General features: G+C 36.3%; 1 pseudogene; it reads left to right on the top strand.

Moving 5' to 3' along the window:
* The first annotated feature begins 6,223 nt into the window (after positions 1 to 6,223).
* LOC144362810 (small nucleolar RNA U3) lies at positions 6,224 to 6,356 on the top strand (annotated as a pseudogene).
* The last annotated feature ends 14,278 nt before the right edge of the window (positions 6,357 to 20,634 follow it).

Raw genomic sequence — 20,634 nt, 5'->3', positions numbered from 1 at the left:
GTGTACACCTGGAATTATAATTTACGACTGATGTACCAATAGTAACCAACCTTACATCCTATAGTGTGCACCTGGAATTATAATTTACAACTGATGTAACAATAGTAACCAACCTTACATCCTGTAGTGTACACCTGGAATTATAATTTACAACTGATGTACCAATAGTAACCAACCTTACACCCTATAGTGTGCACCTGGAATTATAATTTACAACTGATGTACCCATAGTAACCAACCTTACATCCTATAGTGTGCACCTGGAATTATAATTTACAACTGATGTAACAATAGTAACCAACCTTACATCCTATAGTGTGCACCTGGAATTATAATTTACAACTGATGTACCAATAGTAACCAACCTTACATTCTATAGTGTGCACCTGGAATTATAATTTACAACTGATGTACCCATAGTAACCAACCTTACATCCTATAGTGTGCACCTGGAATTATAATTTACAACTGATGTACCATAGTAACCAACCTTACATTCTATAGTGTGCACCTGGAATTATAATTTACAACTGATGTACCCATAGTAACCAACCTTACATTCTATAGTGTGCACCTGGAATTATAATTTACAACTGATGTACCCATAGTAACCAACCTTACATCCTATAGTGTGCACCTGGAATTATAATTTACAACTGATGTACCCATAGTAACCAACCTTACATTCTATAGTGTGCACCTGGAATTATAATTTACAACTGATGTACCCATAGTAACCAACCTTACATTCTATAGTGTGCACCTGGAATTATAATTTACAACTGATGTACCAATAGTAACCAACCTTACATCCTATAGTGTGCACCTGGAATTATAATTTACAACTGATGTACCCATAGTAACCAACCTTACATTCTATGGTGTGCACCTGGAATTATAATTTACAACTGATGTAACAACAGTAACCAACCTTACATTCTATAGTGTGCACCTGGAATTATAATTTACAACTGATGTACCATAGTAACCAACCTTACATTCTATAGTGTGCACCTGGAATTATAATTTACAACTGATGTACCCATAGTAACCAACCTTACATTCTATAGTGTGCACCTGGAATTATAATTTACAACTGATGTAACAACAGTAACCAACCTTACATTCTATAGTGTGCACCTGGAATTATAATTTACAACTGATGTACCATAGTAACCAACCTTACATTCTATAGTGTGCACCTGGAATTATAATTTACAACTGATGTAACAACAGTAACCAACCTTACATCCTATAGTGTACACCTGGAATTATAATTTACAACTGATGAACCAATAGTAACCAACCTTACATCCTATAGTGTGCACCTGGAATTATAATTTACGACTGATGCACCAATAGTAACCAACCTTACATTCTATAGTGTGCACCTGGAATTATAATTTACAAGTGATGTACCCATAGTAACCAACCTTACATCCTATAGTGTGCACCTGGAATTATAATTTACAACTGATGTACCAATAGTAACCAACCTTACATTCTATAGTGTGCACCTGGAATTATAATTTACAACTGATGTACCCATAGTAACCAACCTTACATTCTATAGTGTGCACCTGGAATTATAATTTACAACTGATGTAACAACAGTAACCAACCTTACATTCTATAGTGTACACCTGGAATTATAATTTACAACTGATGTAACAACAGTAACCAACCTTACATCCTATAGTGTACACCTGGAATTATAATTTACAACTGATGTAACAACAGTAACCAACCTTACATTCTATAGTGTGCACCTGGAATTATAATTTACAACTGATGTAACAACAGTAACCAACCTTACATTCTATAGTGTGCACCTGGAATTATAATTTACAACTGATGTAACAACAGTAACCAACCTTACATCCTATAGTGTACACCTGGAATTATAATTTACAACTGATGTAACAACAGTAACCAACCTTACATCCTATAGTGTACACCTGGAATTATAATTTACAACTGATGTACCAATAGTAACCAACCTTACATTCTATAGTGTGCACCTGGAATTATAATTTACAACTGATGTACCATAGTAACCAACCTTACATTCTATAGTGTGCACCTGGAATTATAATTTACAACTGATGTAACAACAGTAACCAACCTTACATCCTATAGTGTACACCTGGAATTATAATTTACAACTGATGAACCAATAGTAACCAACCTTACATCCTATAGTGTACACCTGGAATTATAATTTACAACTGATGTACCATAGTAACCAACCTTACATCCTATAGTGTACACCTGGAATTATAATTTACAACTGATGTAACAACAGTAACCAACCTTACATTCTATAGTGTGCACCTGGAATTATAATTTACAACTGATGTAACAACAGTAACCAACCTTACATTCTATAGTGTGCACCTGGAATTATAATTTACAACTGATGTAACAACAGTAACCAACCTTACATCCTATAGTGTACACCTGGAATTATAATTTACAACTGATGTAACAACAGTAACCAACCTTACATCCTATAGTGTACACCTGGAATTATAATTTACAACTGATGTAACAACAGTAACCAACCTTACATCCTATAGTGTACACCTGGAATTATAATTTACAACTGATGTAACAACAGTAACCAACCTTACATCCTATAGTGTACACCTGGAATTATAATTTACAACTGATGTACCAATAGTAACCAACCTTACATTCTATAGTGTGCACCTGGAATTATAATTTACAACTGATGTACCAATCGTAACCAACCTTACATTCTATAGTGTGCACCTGGAATTATAATTTACAACTGATGTACCATAGTAACCAACCTTACATCCTATAGTGTACACCTGGAATTATAATTTACAACTGATGTAACAACAGTAACCAACCTTACATCCTATAGTGTACACCTGGAATTATAATTTACAACTGATGTACCAATAGTAACCAACCTTACATTCTATAGTGTGCACCTGGAATTATAATTTACAACTGATGTACCATAGTAACCAACCTTACATTCTATAGTGTACACCTGGAATTATAATTTACAACTGATGTAACAACAGTAACCAACCTTACATCCTATAGTGTACACCTGGAATTATAATTTACAACTGATGTAACAACAGTAACCAACCTTACATCCTATAGTGTACACCTGGAATTATAATTTACAACTGATGTACCAATAGTAACCAACCTTACATTCTATAGTGTGCACCTGGAATTATAATTTACAACTGATGTACCATAGTAACCAACCTTACATTCTATAGTTTGCACCTGGAATTATAATTTACAACTGATGTAACAACAGTAACCAACCTTACATCCTATAGTGTACACCTGGAATTATAATTTACAACTGATGAACCAATAGTAACCAACCTTACATCCTATAGTGTACACCTGGAATTATAATTTACAACTGATGTAACAACAGTAACCAACCTTACATCCTATAGTATGAACCTGGCATTTTAGTTTGGAATTGATGTTCCAATCGTAACCAACCTTACATCCTATAGGGTACACCTGGAATTATAATTTACGACTGGTGTACCAACAATAACCAACCTTACATCCTGTAGTGTCCACCTGGAATTATAATTTAGAACTGATGAACTAATAGTAACCAACCTTGTTTCCTATAGTGTTCATTTTGAATTATAATTTACAACTGATGTACCAATAGTAACCAACCTTACATCCTATAGTGTACACCTGGAATTATAATTTAGGATTTATGTACCAATAATAACCAACCTGACATCCTGTTGTGTACACCTGGAATTATAATTTGGAATTGATGTACCAATAGTAACCAACCTTACATCCTATAGTGTACACCTGGAATTATAATTTAGGATTTATGTACCAATAGTAACCAACCTTATATCCTGTTGTGTACACCTGGAATTATATCTTGAAATTGATGTACCAATAGTAACCAGCCTTACATCTTATAATATATACCTGGAATTATAATTTCGACTAATGTACCAATATTAAGTAGAAAACAGTAATTTGTTGAAACCGATACTTCCAGTAGAATATGACTGTTTAAAAGCATTTCAAAAGTTTTGGTCAATATCTGAACGTTTGCACTCCACTCGCGCATTACATTAAAACAAACTTTAAAATGACAGAACATGATGTTCCAGCTGTTAGTGAAAGATCTTTGATTGTATACTAAAGTGGACAATGATTAAGTGTGTTTTATCATAATAGTTCATATGATACTTTTTTTTACAAAACGCTAATGATGCGAGATATTTACAGTCTGTTACCATGTCTGAAACGAAATCAACATGCCCGGTGATACGCCCATACAGTGCCCCTTCCACCCGAGGAGAACACAGAGCAACGCTGTTCAATATAACTACTGCATAAACACATATCGGATCCATGTGTGAGATAGCGATGTTTGCCATGTGTGTCTACCCAATGCATTTAAGGAGATGAAATCGAGGGCACCTCATCTAAATCTTGAAGGTGCTCAACAAAACGGTACACTGGACGGCGATCACAGATCCAAAGAGTGAAGCTTCCGGCAGCCGAACATGTGGCCCGCTATTGTTATTAATACATGCAATTTATATGTAGAGAGTTACAAATCTGAATGGAAATTATTAAGCAAATCCAACATGCGGGGAGGGGGACATGGTGCAAAAGCTGTTAGATAGCGACAACTCCGCCTGTTATCGTAGACAGCACGACTGGTAGTACACCGTCTGTCAGTGACGTATTAATAACATCTCGGCGCCACATTTAAAATAAATTAATCATGGAAATATGGCCAGGAGACATAAAGCAACCCTCAAAATCATGATAAACACGATTGTTTATTTTCAACCAATCCATTTGACAAATATAGCCCCAGGGTACGTCACGCGACGGGTGGTTGTCAAGTTAGTTTGAAAACGATCGATCATTGTGCTGGTCGTGTAAATAAATAACAGTCACATGTTACCTTATTTCATATAGCGTAAAAACAAAATAGTTCCAGCGAGGTAGAAATCTTGTAGATTTGTCTCAATCAAAACGTAACCCAGAGCATGAAAATGAAAACATTCTTTGGTTTATCTGGGGTTAAATGAATAATAAATTTCAATTAATTTTTGCAATCCTATTTAGACTTTTTCTCTCTCTTTTTTCCCAAAATGTTGTGGCTTACGTAAAACAGGTAGAACCAATAATCGAGGAGAAATCGTGCTACCGTATCTTTTATCGTCACTATAGTTCCCTCCTGATTGGTTAACAGTTTTCTTCGGACAAATCCCCTAGCCCCTCTCTACGTTCAAATTCTACAATTGACATTGGATAGAGCTCATATGTGGAACGTCTCCCTATTATTTCGGGTTTCTCACAAACAATGAAAGAAGTTATTTTGTTTTCTTGTCTCTGTAATTTTTTTTATATTCTATTCCACCAGGTGGGATAATTTATAAATGTTTGAGTTTCCTTTTAATTATTTCCTTTTCTTGACATGTAGGTCAAGACTGTTATTGTCACCCGAAAACAAGTTTTATTGTCCTCTAGTATTCTCTGTTCCTCTAAGTCCAACGCACATATAAAAATGGGGGAATATATTGCCCTCGGGTGTGTGTTTTTGAATGGACTTGTTGATTCTAGAAACTCATTAAAACAAGGTTAGACATGCTTTCTGTCGGTGTAGGGGAACACAAGTATTTGCGCTATTTTCAATCGCTTAATCTTGACGGCGATATTGTTTAGCACATTAACCACCGTGACGTCGGGGATTTAGCACCATCTTACCTGAACTGCCCAACGCCGACACGGAATCAGTACTCAATATTCGCGATTCTGAAAATGTAATTAATCTGTGCATGTTTTTAAAGCACCACAATCCGTTGTGCACTATTTTTGAAATCATTGTATAAACGTCGTACTGTGACGTCATATGTTTACATTTTTGGACGACCAGCATGTAATAATACAAATGTCGGATAAAACTTGTTGTCCACTGCACTTTATATCCGGGGAGGGGAACTTGAATTGGATCATGGGTAACCATGTTCGAGCTTTTGATAAAAGCTTCTAAATGCATAAAAACATTTTTTAGGATGGAATACAGATTAATTGGGAATCCGGAGATTCGCCTATTTGTTCGTCGGGAGATTCACAAAAGAAATTGGTAAAAGTTTTCAACTAGCAATAATCGCGCCTCAGTTGGAACTCAGTCGATATACAATATCGTCTCTGTGCAGAGATCATACTTTTAGGGACCATTGCTATAGTATGTATCACGATTCCATCATTGAAAAGTCAAAGAAACAAAAGAAATTAAGACTTGGAGATTGAAAAAATAACCCTATTTGTGTTTATATTTTCATTTCGGAAAAAGTATACCCTAGGTCTACACCCTGCAACGGGACTCAAATGGACTTATTGTTGCGCTTAAATGTGATGACACGGAAAGTAAATAATTGTGAAGTGATACCTATAGTCAGAGTTCATTTTAAGGGCACCGTCATTGTTGCCACCGCAGACTCTAAATGGAAAGAAGAAAAAGGAAACCTGACTTCTGATTGATACCAGCACTAAAATACTATACTCGCCTTCGGTAAAACAAGAGTCAAATCTATAGGGATTATCGCCTTATAGACGGGCGAATTCGGTCCGATTCGTTGTTTGCGAGTTCATTCCGGAATTTCACGAAAGCATGATATTTAGAGGACTATGTTGTATACCTAATATTCAATAAACTTGAATTGTGAAAACAAGAAACCCTATCAGATAACCGAACGGATTCAAGTTTGTTGTATCAATATAGTAAATATCGGTAATTTAGTCACATTTATTTCGTTATCGCTTTTACGCCAACTGACTGTAGGGTATACATTTTTGTGAAATTTAAGTGTCGACTTGAAATGCAATTGACATACATCATAATTGGATTGCCAACTTTGTCGTTCTAGGGTGTGAGTATGGCCAGTCATTTACGTAGCATTTCCACAATATAAGTGTTTCCTACACAGAACGGCTTGGTAGTCATGTAGTCACCATTTTTAGTCTAAGCCAATTTCCCATGCGGCACCACACAGGGCTCTGGGTCAACAGTCCTACTAGGCTCGTGGCAATCTTCGTCGTTCGTGGCCCCTTTTCTTGCGAAATTTTGAGCTTTTCATTACTTTTTTTATCGATTGTGTCGCACTGTGTATATACATCAATGGCGAACTAATACCATTGAATATAGGTAGTTGATCACTCGATACTCGGGGAACACTACGATAAAGATTTTCCGTTTTTGATATTGTGAAATTCATTTGGTTTTTGCGAGAAAAAACCCTGAAAAAATGATTTTGACAAGATAATTCAGAAATTTATATTATGAATAACTGATAACGAAATGTGCTCCCTATGCACCGATAAATAATTTTCATAATTACCGATTACAAAAGAATAATACAGAAAAAAGATAATATGCTATATTCTTTACATTTTTGCCTTTTATTTTATTTGCCTTGAAAGAAGCTGAATGAAATTACAAACTAAGTAGTGTGTTCAACAACTCATGAATGAACAATATTTTTTTAAATATGATTTTACTTGGTAAAAATACTACATTTTTCTACATAAAAACAAAAGAATTTCACAATGTAGAAAACGGAAAGTCCTTATTGCAGTCAGGAGATACAAATTATGTTTCCCCGCTTCACTTAGTTTAGATACACTTTTTTTCTCGATACTTTCGCTGTACATTGTTTTTTGCTCTCTCTTTCAGGTATGTGTGGAAATTGTTTTCTTTTTTGCAAATCTAATATTTTACTCTGTGATTTTTCTTGTGATTTTTTTTTCAAAATTTTCTCTGTGCAAAATTTTACGAAATTCACCATCATCCCTAGAATTATATTATTATATATCTTCTTGCCGACCTATCACCGAACGGCCTCCCATTTTGTAATAAATGGTGTTACAAATGTAATTCTATTGCTATCCTCGGGGCGGACATCCGGGTATTTTCACCGCCTAGCAACCAGCGGCGGTGAAAACAAAGGCCCAAAACTCGCAGAAAACGGTACTTTGGGATGATTGTTGAAACTCCTCTGAACAGTGTAACAAGATTAGCCCTACGTGTGTAACATATATAAATTTGATTGTTCGGGATTACTTCAAAGTTGAGTTTGTGTTGTTTTCTCGAATTTTCACCGGCTCGACCGGCGTTCCACAGCAGCGCGCACAAAGCCCATAGAAATACGTGGTACAGTGGTGCGCGTCTTAGCAACGTGGAACGTCTGTGACGTAGCTCCGCCCCCGAGGATAGTTTGTCTTTAAAGGATGGGGTCGTCACGTCACTATCTCGGTCCCACCATAACGCAAAGTATACCAAGAGTGTGAATATATTGTTTATAACGAAATTCGAATACCGCCTTATGATATTCGCGTCAATACTCAATGTATGGCAGATTATATATTGGTGCGTTAGTTATAGCGCATTTAACTTGGTTCCTAGACAGGTACTTGACAGCCTGAACTACTTTTTTATGATTCCTAGACAGGTAATTGACAGCCTGAACTACTTTTTTATGATTCCTAGACAGGTAATTGACAGCCTGAACTACTTTTTATGATTGTATGCAAAGGGGCAGCAAAGACTGAAAGGTGGATGTCCTGTGGCGAACGAGTCAATAATCGTTTGCAGAGTTTCTGTCTTCCGCCACAATGTTATTTTTTGTTTGTTTGTTTGTTTGGTTTTTGTTGTCAATAAAATAAAATGTTATATATATATGTTATCGCGATATTCTGACTTTCGCCATTTATACACTCCCATATTCGCCATTTATACACTCCCATATTCGCCATTTATACACTCCCATATTCGCCATTTATACACTCCCATATTCGCCATTTATACACTCCCATATTCGCCATTTTTACACTCCCATATTCGCCATTTATACACTCCCATATTCGCCATTTATACACTCCCATATTCGCCATTTATACACTCCCATATTCGCCATTTATACACTCCCATATTCGCCATTTATACACTCCCATATTCGCCATTTATACACTCCCATATTCGCCATTTATACACTCCCATATTCGCCATTTATACACTCCCATATTCGCCATTTATACACTCCCATATTCGCCATTTATACACTCCCATATTCGCCATTTATACACTCCCATATTCGCCATTTATACACTCCCATATTCGCCATTTATACACTCCCATATTCGCCATTTATACACTCCCCTAATTCATTTTATTGAAGAAAACACCAATAAATAAACAAGAGACTGTATGCAACTCTAAAAAATACACAACACCGTGTCTAAACCGACGTGTTACGGTATTTCCAATATACCACAGACCCTAAAAAGAGGTCTACAAATATGCATTCTAACACCAGCTACTTAATATCCCAGGCGCCGTGTTTATATGAATGTCACCTTTCCCATTTATCTATTGTATAGAATGACAGCCATGTTGACCTACTAGAATTGTCGATTTATTGTGTAGTACATTCGACGATTAGACATCTTATAGTTAAAAATAAAGCCAAAGAACATGTGGCAATAGACTGCTAATGTGTGTTGCAAACGATTCAACACGCTGGTATGCGCACGTCCGTAACAATGTATTAATTGTTTAATTACACAAGATGAATACTAATTAAAACGCCCAAACAATAACGTAACCATAAAAAGTTGCGGGTATATTCGTAAATGCTTCTTTTAGTTGTAGATTTGTCAGACACAGACGCCGTGTTTGATATCATTAATATTCATATGATATTCCGTTTATTTTGATCATACTTTGTAAAAGTGGACGGGAGTGGCAGATGGTTACATGCACGCACATAATAATACCTTTCTGCAGTTTTTTTTTAACTACGATCACTCAGTACAGTAAACAGAAAAGTGTAAATGTTAGTTCTATGGTTATAAAACAATACCAAAACAAATACAGAAAGTGCAGATTGCAGAATAACAAGAAGTAAGTCCCATTGTCAGTGCATTTTATTTTCTCGTGGAAAACGTCCCTAGATGTACTCGCGTTGGTTGTCCAAAATGGCATACCGGAATGAATAGTTATAAATAAAATAGTAAATCTTCCAAAGGAACATTGAGTACAATGGCGTTTTGAGCGCATTTAGGTTTAGCCATTATTTTATATGATACTGTGGGTTGTTTGGTTTCGGAGGTGTATTGAGCATCAAGATACTGCGTTGTTTTCTGAACATTTGTGTAAATATCATCACTTCTACCTCCCAAGATAACACTGACTAATCCTTTCCTAGTCCTGACTAATCCTTTCTTTAAAGGCGAGACAGGAGCGTCGATTAGTGTAAGTCATTAAATATGCGCACGTGCGCAGACAACAAGCCCACACACGCCGAGAGGGAAAGACACGCGAGTAAAGCTTTGGTATACAACCGTAAAAAAAGTGTAATCAATCAATCGGCGAACTATGTAATTATCCTACCGGAAAAAGTAAAAAGAAAGTGTCACGAATTTTCTTCTCAAAATAGTGTGTGTTTAATAGAAACTCATTTTCACCGTAAGAGACTAAAAGATTACTCGTGCTCCCTCTCTAGGCAATATCAACGTGAGGTATCTGTGACATGTCTCCATCAAGAAATTGCATATACATTGTATAGCAACATATGGTGACGTGGAGCATGGAAATTAGCGCATGCGCATATTCACTTCAGAATTGATGTCGGTATGGGCCTCTACCCATAATTTTTGAGAAAGTTGTACATAAAGCGCATGGCAATGTTCATTGGTTTATTGTGTATAATCATTGAGCTATTATACCATGACACAATGAAATAACAGTCTTTTGTTTGTTACAGTGATGTATTTTGAGAATTTTGCCCTAATATTTCTCAAAAATCGATATTTTTAGAACAATTCAATAGAACACATTGAAGAAGAAAACAGGGCATTTTTGACACTCTTAAAACCCGGATTTTTTAAAAATAATTCTGGACGACAAAACATGATAATTCAACATATACGAGTAGGCTTCTATCTTAAAGAGTTATCTGACATCGGATTTAGAGACTGCTCAAACTATGTCAAAGGACAAATTTCATGCAAGACGTTTGCTATCATTATGGTTTATTGCCACTTTATATCTACTGAATTATAAAATGAAACTTTTGAAGCTCCAGGTTCTAATTTACCGTCTATCGAAATTTATATAATCTAGAATAATTTTGTTAAATAAGTCTAAGACACTATATTATTAGTACAGTAACAACTTGATTCATTTGCGGGATTTCGCACCCATTTTTAATATAATAATTTCATGACCTGTCGCCATGACTTACAATGGAATATTTTGAGTTTACTCTCTCTTTGTTACATATAAATAAACGTGGAAATCATCTGTGGCAAGATAAATAAAGGAAATAAAAGGAGTGGCGTACAAATGATAGTTTAATTCATGTTCGACAGTATGAATTGTCTGGTTACTTTCACTTGATCACAGGTACCACCTTGCAAGTACATAAATGCATTAGACTCCAAACGATTTCACTAAAACATTTTAATTTACCCACGGCATGAACGCAACTACAGATGTGTGGCAGTAATAATACTAATTATTTTATTGCTTTTAGGTATAATGCTTTGATCGTAACCTTGCATATGTTAATACGAGAAAGTGCGTAAGATTAATAAAACCTTCAGGTAGCATGGCCGCCATTTTGAAAGGTGAAACGTCGGGTCATCGGTAACATATTTGAACGGATTCAATGACCTGATAAGTGAATTAACGTTTTTCGTTGGACAATTGATTGACTCTTGTATCACACTCGATGCGTAAGATCGAAACCCCCTTTCGTGAAATTATATTTCTAATTTTTCGCAAATAAACACGCGTTAACGGTAAACGGACATTCAGGGTCATTCATTTGACATGTTCACTTCACTTTAGTTTTTGTAATAAGTTTCCAATTTTACTCGCCAACGCAACTTTCTGAATCTACTGAATCTCTTACAAAAATAAGAAATGTAATTTATTATATATACGTATATTTTAACAAATAGAGTATGGTCACCCCGTAATCCCTTGATTATGATGCTTGGGTAGACAAAAAATACCACACTAACAACAAGGCGCATTTTGTCGAATTTAGATATCACTTTTAAAAAGTCTAAAGTTTTCAACAAAATGTCCGCCGTTTAGTAGCATATTTTACACAAACTAAAGTCCGAATATTTTCCTTGAAACAAATATAGCTACCCGTCAGAACTGAAATTTATTTATACAAAATGTTACATATATTAATGTTCTAAAATGAAAAATTCAATTATTTGTGAATCTGTTCGCTGCCGTGACCAGTGGTTGTGGACATGTTCGTTTATGTTTTGCCACTAAATTTGACTTACTGTTGCAGCTTTTGCCCGGTTGTATGGCAGACGAAGAGGTAACAACTCTGCTTTAGACGAAAGCATAAGTATATATGAGATACAGATGAGTATGGGGTGATGGTAGTGGTGTGATAAGGGTTGGGTCACTACCATACATTGCATCTACGCGCGGTCGATGAATCGAACTCCGTAGTCCCGGGCCAACATTAATAATCGAACTGAAGGCAACACAAATAATATCAGTATACAAGTCAGTTTAGTTCCAGACAACTATATACATCTTTCCATAGTTATCTGTGTCAAATTTCAGGGTCAAAAGTTCACAGCCAGGGACTCCCACGTGAACAATTGTGTTGACTTTGATTTATTTGGGGTATTATTCACTTTTTATTTTTAAAGCGTCCTAAAATGAGTACGAATGAGACATGAGCAAATTTACAATTTTATTTGTTTTACATTCTCGCGTTGTTTTGTGTCAACCTCGGGAAACATAAAAGTTCCAACCTTCTTGTAATGTTGTGTCGGGTATTGAGAGCATTTTATTCATGAAAGTCCGAGCAAAATTTTGAGTTATTGAGCCCCCTTTCATGGTAAAAAGCTCTAAAACACCCCAATATATTTGACATGAATACGGTGACCCCAATATTTTTATTCAAGTTCCCATATTCTTATAACTTAAAAAAATTACGTACGTCGAAATGAAGGAAAGACATGTACTGTTCCATACTGTATCCATACTTTAGTTTCACGATTATCTAGGCTAGTTTTCATAATAAATAACAAAACCAAATCAAATGTAAAGACAATTTCGGATAATTTCCGAACACTTTATGACAATGCAAATACTACAAATACATGGTTACATTCGTATGACCATGCAATTATTTGCTTTGCTTTCAAAATAAAATTTCGAGCCAACCACATTTCGAAGTAGATTCAAACAACATGAACGTAATTTAGATCAAGAGTTTTAAGTTTCCTTCCATATGGTCTTCATGGCCTTTCATTTGTACTCGGGATGTGCACACCACAACGGTTCAGCGGAATCGACAGAATACGAACAATGGAAGTCGTGTTTATGTAATCATTATAGTAATACAGCGCGTGAATCAAATGCAGTGAGAGGACGTGTTCAACCAACCATTCATCGTGGATTGTGTTTTATACCGCTTTCTAACAAAGAAAAACTGTTGATATTAGTCCCGGATATTAGTATTCAATCACATTACTTCACACTCTCCCGACTGCCGCAACAAACTAAAATAAACTAAAAAAACTCGATTTTGAAAATCTGAGTCGCTATTTTAATTTTTATTATAAGGGGTGCGCAAGTGTGCTTTCCAGATTAAAATTCAAAGGGGTACCTGTCAAACCCTGATACTGCACCATGGCATTGTGGGACACCATTATCTGTGTTGAGAAAAGGATCGCTTTCCAGATTGAAATTCAAAGGGGTACCTGTAAATCCCTGGGACTGTATAATGGTATTGTGGGACACCATTATCTGTGTTGAGAAGAAGATTGCTTTCCAGATTGAAATTCAAGGGGGTACCTGTCAATCCCTGGGACTGTATAATGGTATTGTGGGAGACCATTATCTGTGTTGAGAAAAGGATCGCTTTCCAGATTGAAATTCAAAGGTGTACCTGTCAATCCTTGAGACTGCACCATGGCATTGTGGGACTCTAGTATCTGTGTTGGAAAAAGTATTGCATTGCAGATTAAGATTCAAATGGGCGTACCTGTCAATCCCTGGGTTGCAGCATGGCATTGTGAGAGACAATTATATGTGTTGAGAAGAAGATTGCTTTCCAGATTGAAATTCAAGGGGGTACCTGTCAATCCATGGGACTGCACCATGGCATTGTGGGAGACCATTATCTATGTTGAGGAAAGGATCGCTTTCCAGATTGAGATTCAAAGGGATACCTGTAAATCCATGGGACTGCACCATGGCATTGTGGGAGACCATTATCTGTGTTGGAAAAAGTATTGCATTGCAGATTAAGATTCAAATGGGCGTACCTGTCAATCCCTGGGTTGCAGCATGGCATTGTGAGAGACAATTATCTGTGTTGAGAAGAAGATTGCTTTCCAGATTGAAATTCAAGGGGGTACCTGTCAATCCCTGGGACTGCACCATGGCATTGTGGGAGACCATTATCTGTGTTGAGAAAAAGATTGCTTTCCAAATTGTGATTCAAAGGGGTACCTGTCAATCCCTGGGACTGCACCATGGCATTGTGGGACACCATTATCTGTGTTGAGAAGAAGATTGCTTTCCAGATTGAGATTCAAAGGGATACATGTCAATCCATGGGACTGCACCATAGCATTGTGGGACACCATTATCTATGTTGAGGAAAGGATCGCTTTCCAGATTGAGATTCAAAGGGATACCTGTAAATCCATGGGACTGCACCATGGCATTGTGGGACACCATTATCTGTGTTGAGAAAAGTATTGCTTTTCAGATTAAGATTCAACGGCGTACCTGTCAATTCTTGAGACTGCACCATGGCATTGTGGGATACCATTATCTGTGTTGAAAAAAAGTATTGCATTCCAGATTGAGATTCATAGGCGTACCTGTCAATCCCTGGGTTGCAGCATGACATTATGAGACACAATTATATGTTTAATGACAAAGATTGCTTTATAGACGGATCCATATTGATAAATGTTCCTTATAAAACAATAACTTTGGTCTTATCCAGGTTAACAGATATACCCAGCGGGAAAATGCAATTCAAGCTTACCAAGTCATCCGCGAAGCACAATAACTGAATCCGAGAATATTGCAATGACATCGGCAAATAAAACCATGTTGCTCTGAATTATGCTTAGCTCATTGCATAATTCATTTATAAGAGATGGACATTAAAAAGTCTAAAGAAATGCATCAATAACAGAAAAATATTCTTTTCATTCACTCTTTCTACATTATCAAATGCATTAGAAAAAACCTACAAAGCCGCAGAAAAAATGTCCATCTTTCTTTGGTGATATATTTTTGGACAATTACCTAGTAAATCATGCCGAAAACCATCCTGCTCTTTATATGTTTTTTGCTAGAGCATCTGCTCAAAAAGTTAAACGTAAATTAAATTTCCCAAAAAATGTCAAGTAAGGAAATTGCCCTACAGCTACCCGGATCAACGTTTAATGTTGTCAATAATTCCATTTCAGTAATTATGCCATTTGGTATCTCTCGGGCAATCTCATTTGCCAAAATTTATTTCCTGAGTTCAAGTAAATTAACGAATAGTTCTGATATGCAAATTTATTGCATAAGCAAAAGGTTTTAAAATAATAATTTTGATTTTTTTTGTAAAAATATCGGGATACTATTATTGGTTGTACTATTGCGTCTAATAGTTAACCAAAACAGCTTAGAGTTATTAGTAGTTTGGGGTGAAATTAAATTAGCTCTTTTGCTGTACAAACATTTAATTTTCTGAAAAAGGTTTGTTTGTAAATAGGTTATATTGTACCTTGATAAAATATACTTGTATTTGTTTTAAAAAACTTGATGGACGATATCTTTTATCATATGTCCCGTGGTGTGGTAGTATAAAGTCAATAGTGTTGATAGTAGAAATATTAGAAAAAGGTCTTGCTTTCATGTTTTGGAAAAAAATTGAAATGTATAATGTTGTCAGAAATAACTGGTGGTTAGCTAAGGATTTCGTTCTTGTTAAATGTAGAGTGCTTGTAGACAGAATTACCAGATGGATCAGATGAACCAGGTCTTTTATTAAACATTCATAACAATATCTCATACAAACAACACAATATTAGTGGTCACTTTATCAGCTGGGACAATCACATATTTGTCATGCAGAGAATTAATAGCATTGCTTAAGTTCAAAGTGTGGTAAACTGTGGACGTTTGTGGCGGTATATAGGCACTACAAAGGAGGACAACATTCTCTATATTGAACAGCCACTCTTATAATAATAATAAAATCACATTATTGTAACAAGTATAGATATTACGTATTCATATATGCAGTCCTTAATTCATAAACATCTGACACAAATCGACCACGTTTTGGTATTGATCTTACTATTGTTCGACCAAAAACAGTATAACTAGAAAACTTTCCGTGATTGTACAGTGTCATTTTGTGGTAAAACTATCTGTGTGCAGTGACTGAAATGGGTGCCTATCAATCCATTAGATTGCACCATGGCATTGTGGGACACAACTGTATGTGTCGTGAAAAACACTGCTACCTATACTAAATTCAAGGGATTACCTCACGTCATTGTTGATCGCCATAAAATGATTATATGTGTTGTACCCAAAGATTGCTTTATAGACGTATCCCTAGTATTCTACCGTGGAATTGTGGGACGCTATTATATGTGTTGTGAACGAGGATGTTTCAAGATTGTAATTCGAAGCGGAATTTTATTAAAGCAAATACAAAAAAGAGTTGATGAAACTACTTTCTATGATGAATTTCAAGATTTACAATTTTACTAATTTTGAAAATAATTTAGACCATACACGCTCAATTATAGGTAAACCTTCAAAGTCTCTCTGGAAAGACAATAAATTTCCAATAATTTTGTTTAAAATGTACGCTAGTGCCCGGGCCAAAGTTTATGTACCAATTCAGAGTCTGCTTCTATGTTTTTTACTGGTTTTTATTCTATACATAGTTTTATGGCGGATATTTTATTACTGGCCTGGCAGCTTTTATGTGTAGTACACCCGTCCTACCACCATCACGTCACGTTTCACGTGTCATATTTCACGTGTTGTCAGAATACGTGCTCTGTCCCAGGCTGGTACGTAGAGACGCACGCTCTTGGAATCGCAACCTCAGCCTAATCGATTTCTATTGTGGTTGGTAGTGTTGTTGAAAGAGGGGTCGTCGGGGATTGAACTGACCAGTGACTTCATGGGGAAAAATAAACAAACAAAAAAAACAACAACCTCGATTACAAAAATAACAACCGAAATCCATTGTCTGGATATTATATTTGAATATCACTAAAAAATGGCAAGATGAATTCTACAATGAATTCTCTAATGTAAAATAATTATGGTTTGAATTATGTATATAATTTGTATAACTCCTAAAAAAAATAACGAACAAACAAATGAAAAGATTACGTCAATTCAAAGGTGTACCTGTCAATCCCTGGGACTGCACCATGGCATTGTGGGACACCATTATCTGTGTTGTGGAAAAGATTGCTTTCCAGATTGAGATTCAAATGGGTACTTGTCAATCCCTGGGTTGTACCATGGCATTGTGGTGCAAAAAGGTACCTATCAATTCAAGGGATTACCTCACGCCATTTTATGTGTTGTGCCCAAAGATTACTTTATAGACGTATACCTGGTATTCTACCGTGGTATTGTGGGACGCCATTATATGTGATGTGAACGAGTATGTTTAGATTGAAATTGAAAGCGGGATTTTGTTAAACCCAATTTAAAAAAGAGTTGATGAAATAATGAATTTTTTCAAGATTTACAATTTTACTAATTTTGAAAATAATTTTGACCATACACGCTAAATTAGAGGTAACATTTCCACTGTTTAACAAAATATGTACGCTAGTATCCGCGCCGAAATCCACGTACGAATTTAGAGGCTGCTTCTATGTGTGTTCTACTGGTTTCTATCATATACGACATGTTAATACTGACATGGTATCTTCTATCTGCAGTACACCCGTCCTATCACCATCACTTCACTTCATTGGCTCCACGTGTTTCCTGTTTCACGATACGGTTTTGTCAGAACACGGGTTCTTTACCAGGTTGGTGATGCAGATTCTCGAACCTCAGCCTCGACTAAATAATTTTTTATCGAGGTCGGTAGTGGTTTTGTAATAGAGGTCGTTGGAGGCCGAACTGGCCAGTGTACTTAAAAAATTACCAAACAAGACCCATAGTGTGGATATATTTGAATACATTGTTGTACTACTAACAATGACAAGATGAATTCTACACTGTTCTCTAATGTAACCCCTAAATAAATAACGAACAAACGAACAATGAGATTATGTCAATTCAGTCATTGAGCTTATATCCCGTAGATGAACTAATCAAGCAAAGACATTTTGCTTCACGTCATGTGATTCCAGTAATATCTTATAGTCTCGTCTCGGGACCATGACATTTTACAATTGTCGTAAATTTGGTCGAGAAAGCCGATAATGCAAAGGGAACTAATTTACTAATCTCTCTTTAAGATCAATTTATTAATTACAATTATTGTTCAGCTCAGCGAACGTCATAAATCGCATATTGTGCCAGGGTGATATCAGTTTCAACCTCTGTGCGATCTTTTCAGTACCCTATAAATGGAGACAATACTATTATGCACCAAAACAACCTGTCATTTTTTTTACTTAACTCGTACGCGACTATATTTCGATGATCGACTTCAAACATGTGTATTGGCCGGGGGGGGGGATAGTTATGCAAATGAAAACAACATTTCGCGGAACTTCGATATCGTATTCTGGGTGTGCCCACGTGATGATGTAAACAAATGATTCTTTTGGAAAGAATAATTGTGATGTTCAAAAAATAACGTACATCAGTAATATGTCTTATGGAGGTGGTGGTGATGGTATATGTGGGTGTGGAGGGGGTGGTACAGTCAGCGAGAGAAGATAGTTTATATACATTATTATTGTGATTTTATATAACGGATTTTATGCATCCGCGCGTGTGGATGTACGTTTTTTTTCTGTTAGTGTAATTGACAAAAAGATTACACAGTATATTTATTATGAACGTTATAGTATAAAGGGAAGAATAATTGACAGCAGTAAGAGGGACCAGCTTAAATACGTCGTGTTCCGGGTACTTTGGCTACTACAGGTCACGAATGTCCGCGGGTCGATCAGTTGTTGATTTCTCATCGCCTCGCTGTTCTTTATTTCACTTCACAGATATATCACCGTATTCCGGGAATTTATTCTCAGCAGCGGGACCTGTTCAAGTTGATTTCAGCATCTCTCAGACACACTTTATCATTCAATAGTGCATGTATGGCCAGCATACATACGTCACGGAGAGAGCGACCAGCATATTACGCACAAAAGCTATTTCTAGCTTCGTATTCACCATAGATACAAACGCATCATACGGCTCGTCACTAAAACACTGTAGTACACTATAATTAGGCACGAACGACAAAGTCCCGATTTTTTCTGCCTCTTGAGTTTTATACCCGGTGACATTTCGTTTGTCATGCAGAGAATTTTCTATGTTTTTTTTTTCTTTTCTTTTTTGTGATCGTGCACCAACAAAATATATATAACGGCACAACGGGACCCTCTCACTAAACGTTGCCGTTTTCTCTACACACACAAGCATAGACAAACATTACTTCGAGGCATAATAAACACGAGCTGTAGATGGCGCTATTTTGACATCGACAGTACTGAGTTCGACTGATTTTGTTCCTGCACCAGAGGAAATTTAAAAAGACACAATACGATTTAACCTCAGCATATGTTTTTTTCCCAATGTTAGTAATTGTTATCATATCATGCTACTAATCGGGAAACCTCTGTTGTATCCGCTTTTTAACACGACTAGATGGCGGATTTATTTGTTCATCGTGTACAACTTGGTAATGTACACTAAACTGCTTGCGCGTAGAACCCTTAGGCCAGGATTTGGTGGAAATCGAAAGCTCGGACACACGATATGGCCCGCATTTTTCCTACTTAGTCGTGTTGCTGTACTAAAATATGCGTATTCATCATCCATGTGTTCAGACGAGCGTACTACCGCGTGTAGAAAACAAAACGAGTCGTTTTAATTATAATAATTACGGATGATTTAATGCAATGGGCATGGCGTGTTGATAAAAAAAAACCACAGATGAAATATCGTCTATTTAACGCTACAAAATGGTACATCCTGTGCCAACTTTATTTATAATTCTCAATACTCTGGTAAAATCCGGGGTCCTGAAAACAACTTTAAAACCGCGCCACGTAGTCTCAGTGTGCCCGCATGTGATTGGTTGCCTGGGACGTGAAAGCAGTTATGTTACCATGATTCAAGGGTAGGCTAGGCAGGCCATATGGCTGAGTTGAGGGGTTGACCCGGGGTGGTGGCTTTTGAAAACAAATATCAGCACTGGAAAAGAAAATGTGATTATCAATAACACACATCATAAACGTGAGTCACAATCATCGCAGAGTCATGGCGTATTACATTGCAGTGCTTACACCTAACGGCATCCAACATCTTGTCTTGGACGTTGTTTTCGTTTTATTTTATCTTTTACG

This window comes from Saccoglossus kowalevskii, chromosome 13 (genome assembly GCF_978046115.1).
Source record: "Saccoglossus kowalevskii chromosome 13, keSacKowa6.1, whole genome shotgun sequence".
NCBI lineage: Eukaryota > Metazoa > Hemichordata > Enteropneusta > Harrimaniidae > Saccoglossus > Saccoglossus kowalevskii.
The sequence above is the reverse complement of the archived record's forward strand: the minus strand, read 5'-3'. Positions and strand labels throughout refer to the sequence as shown.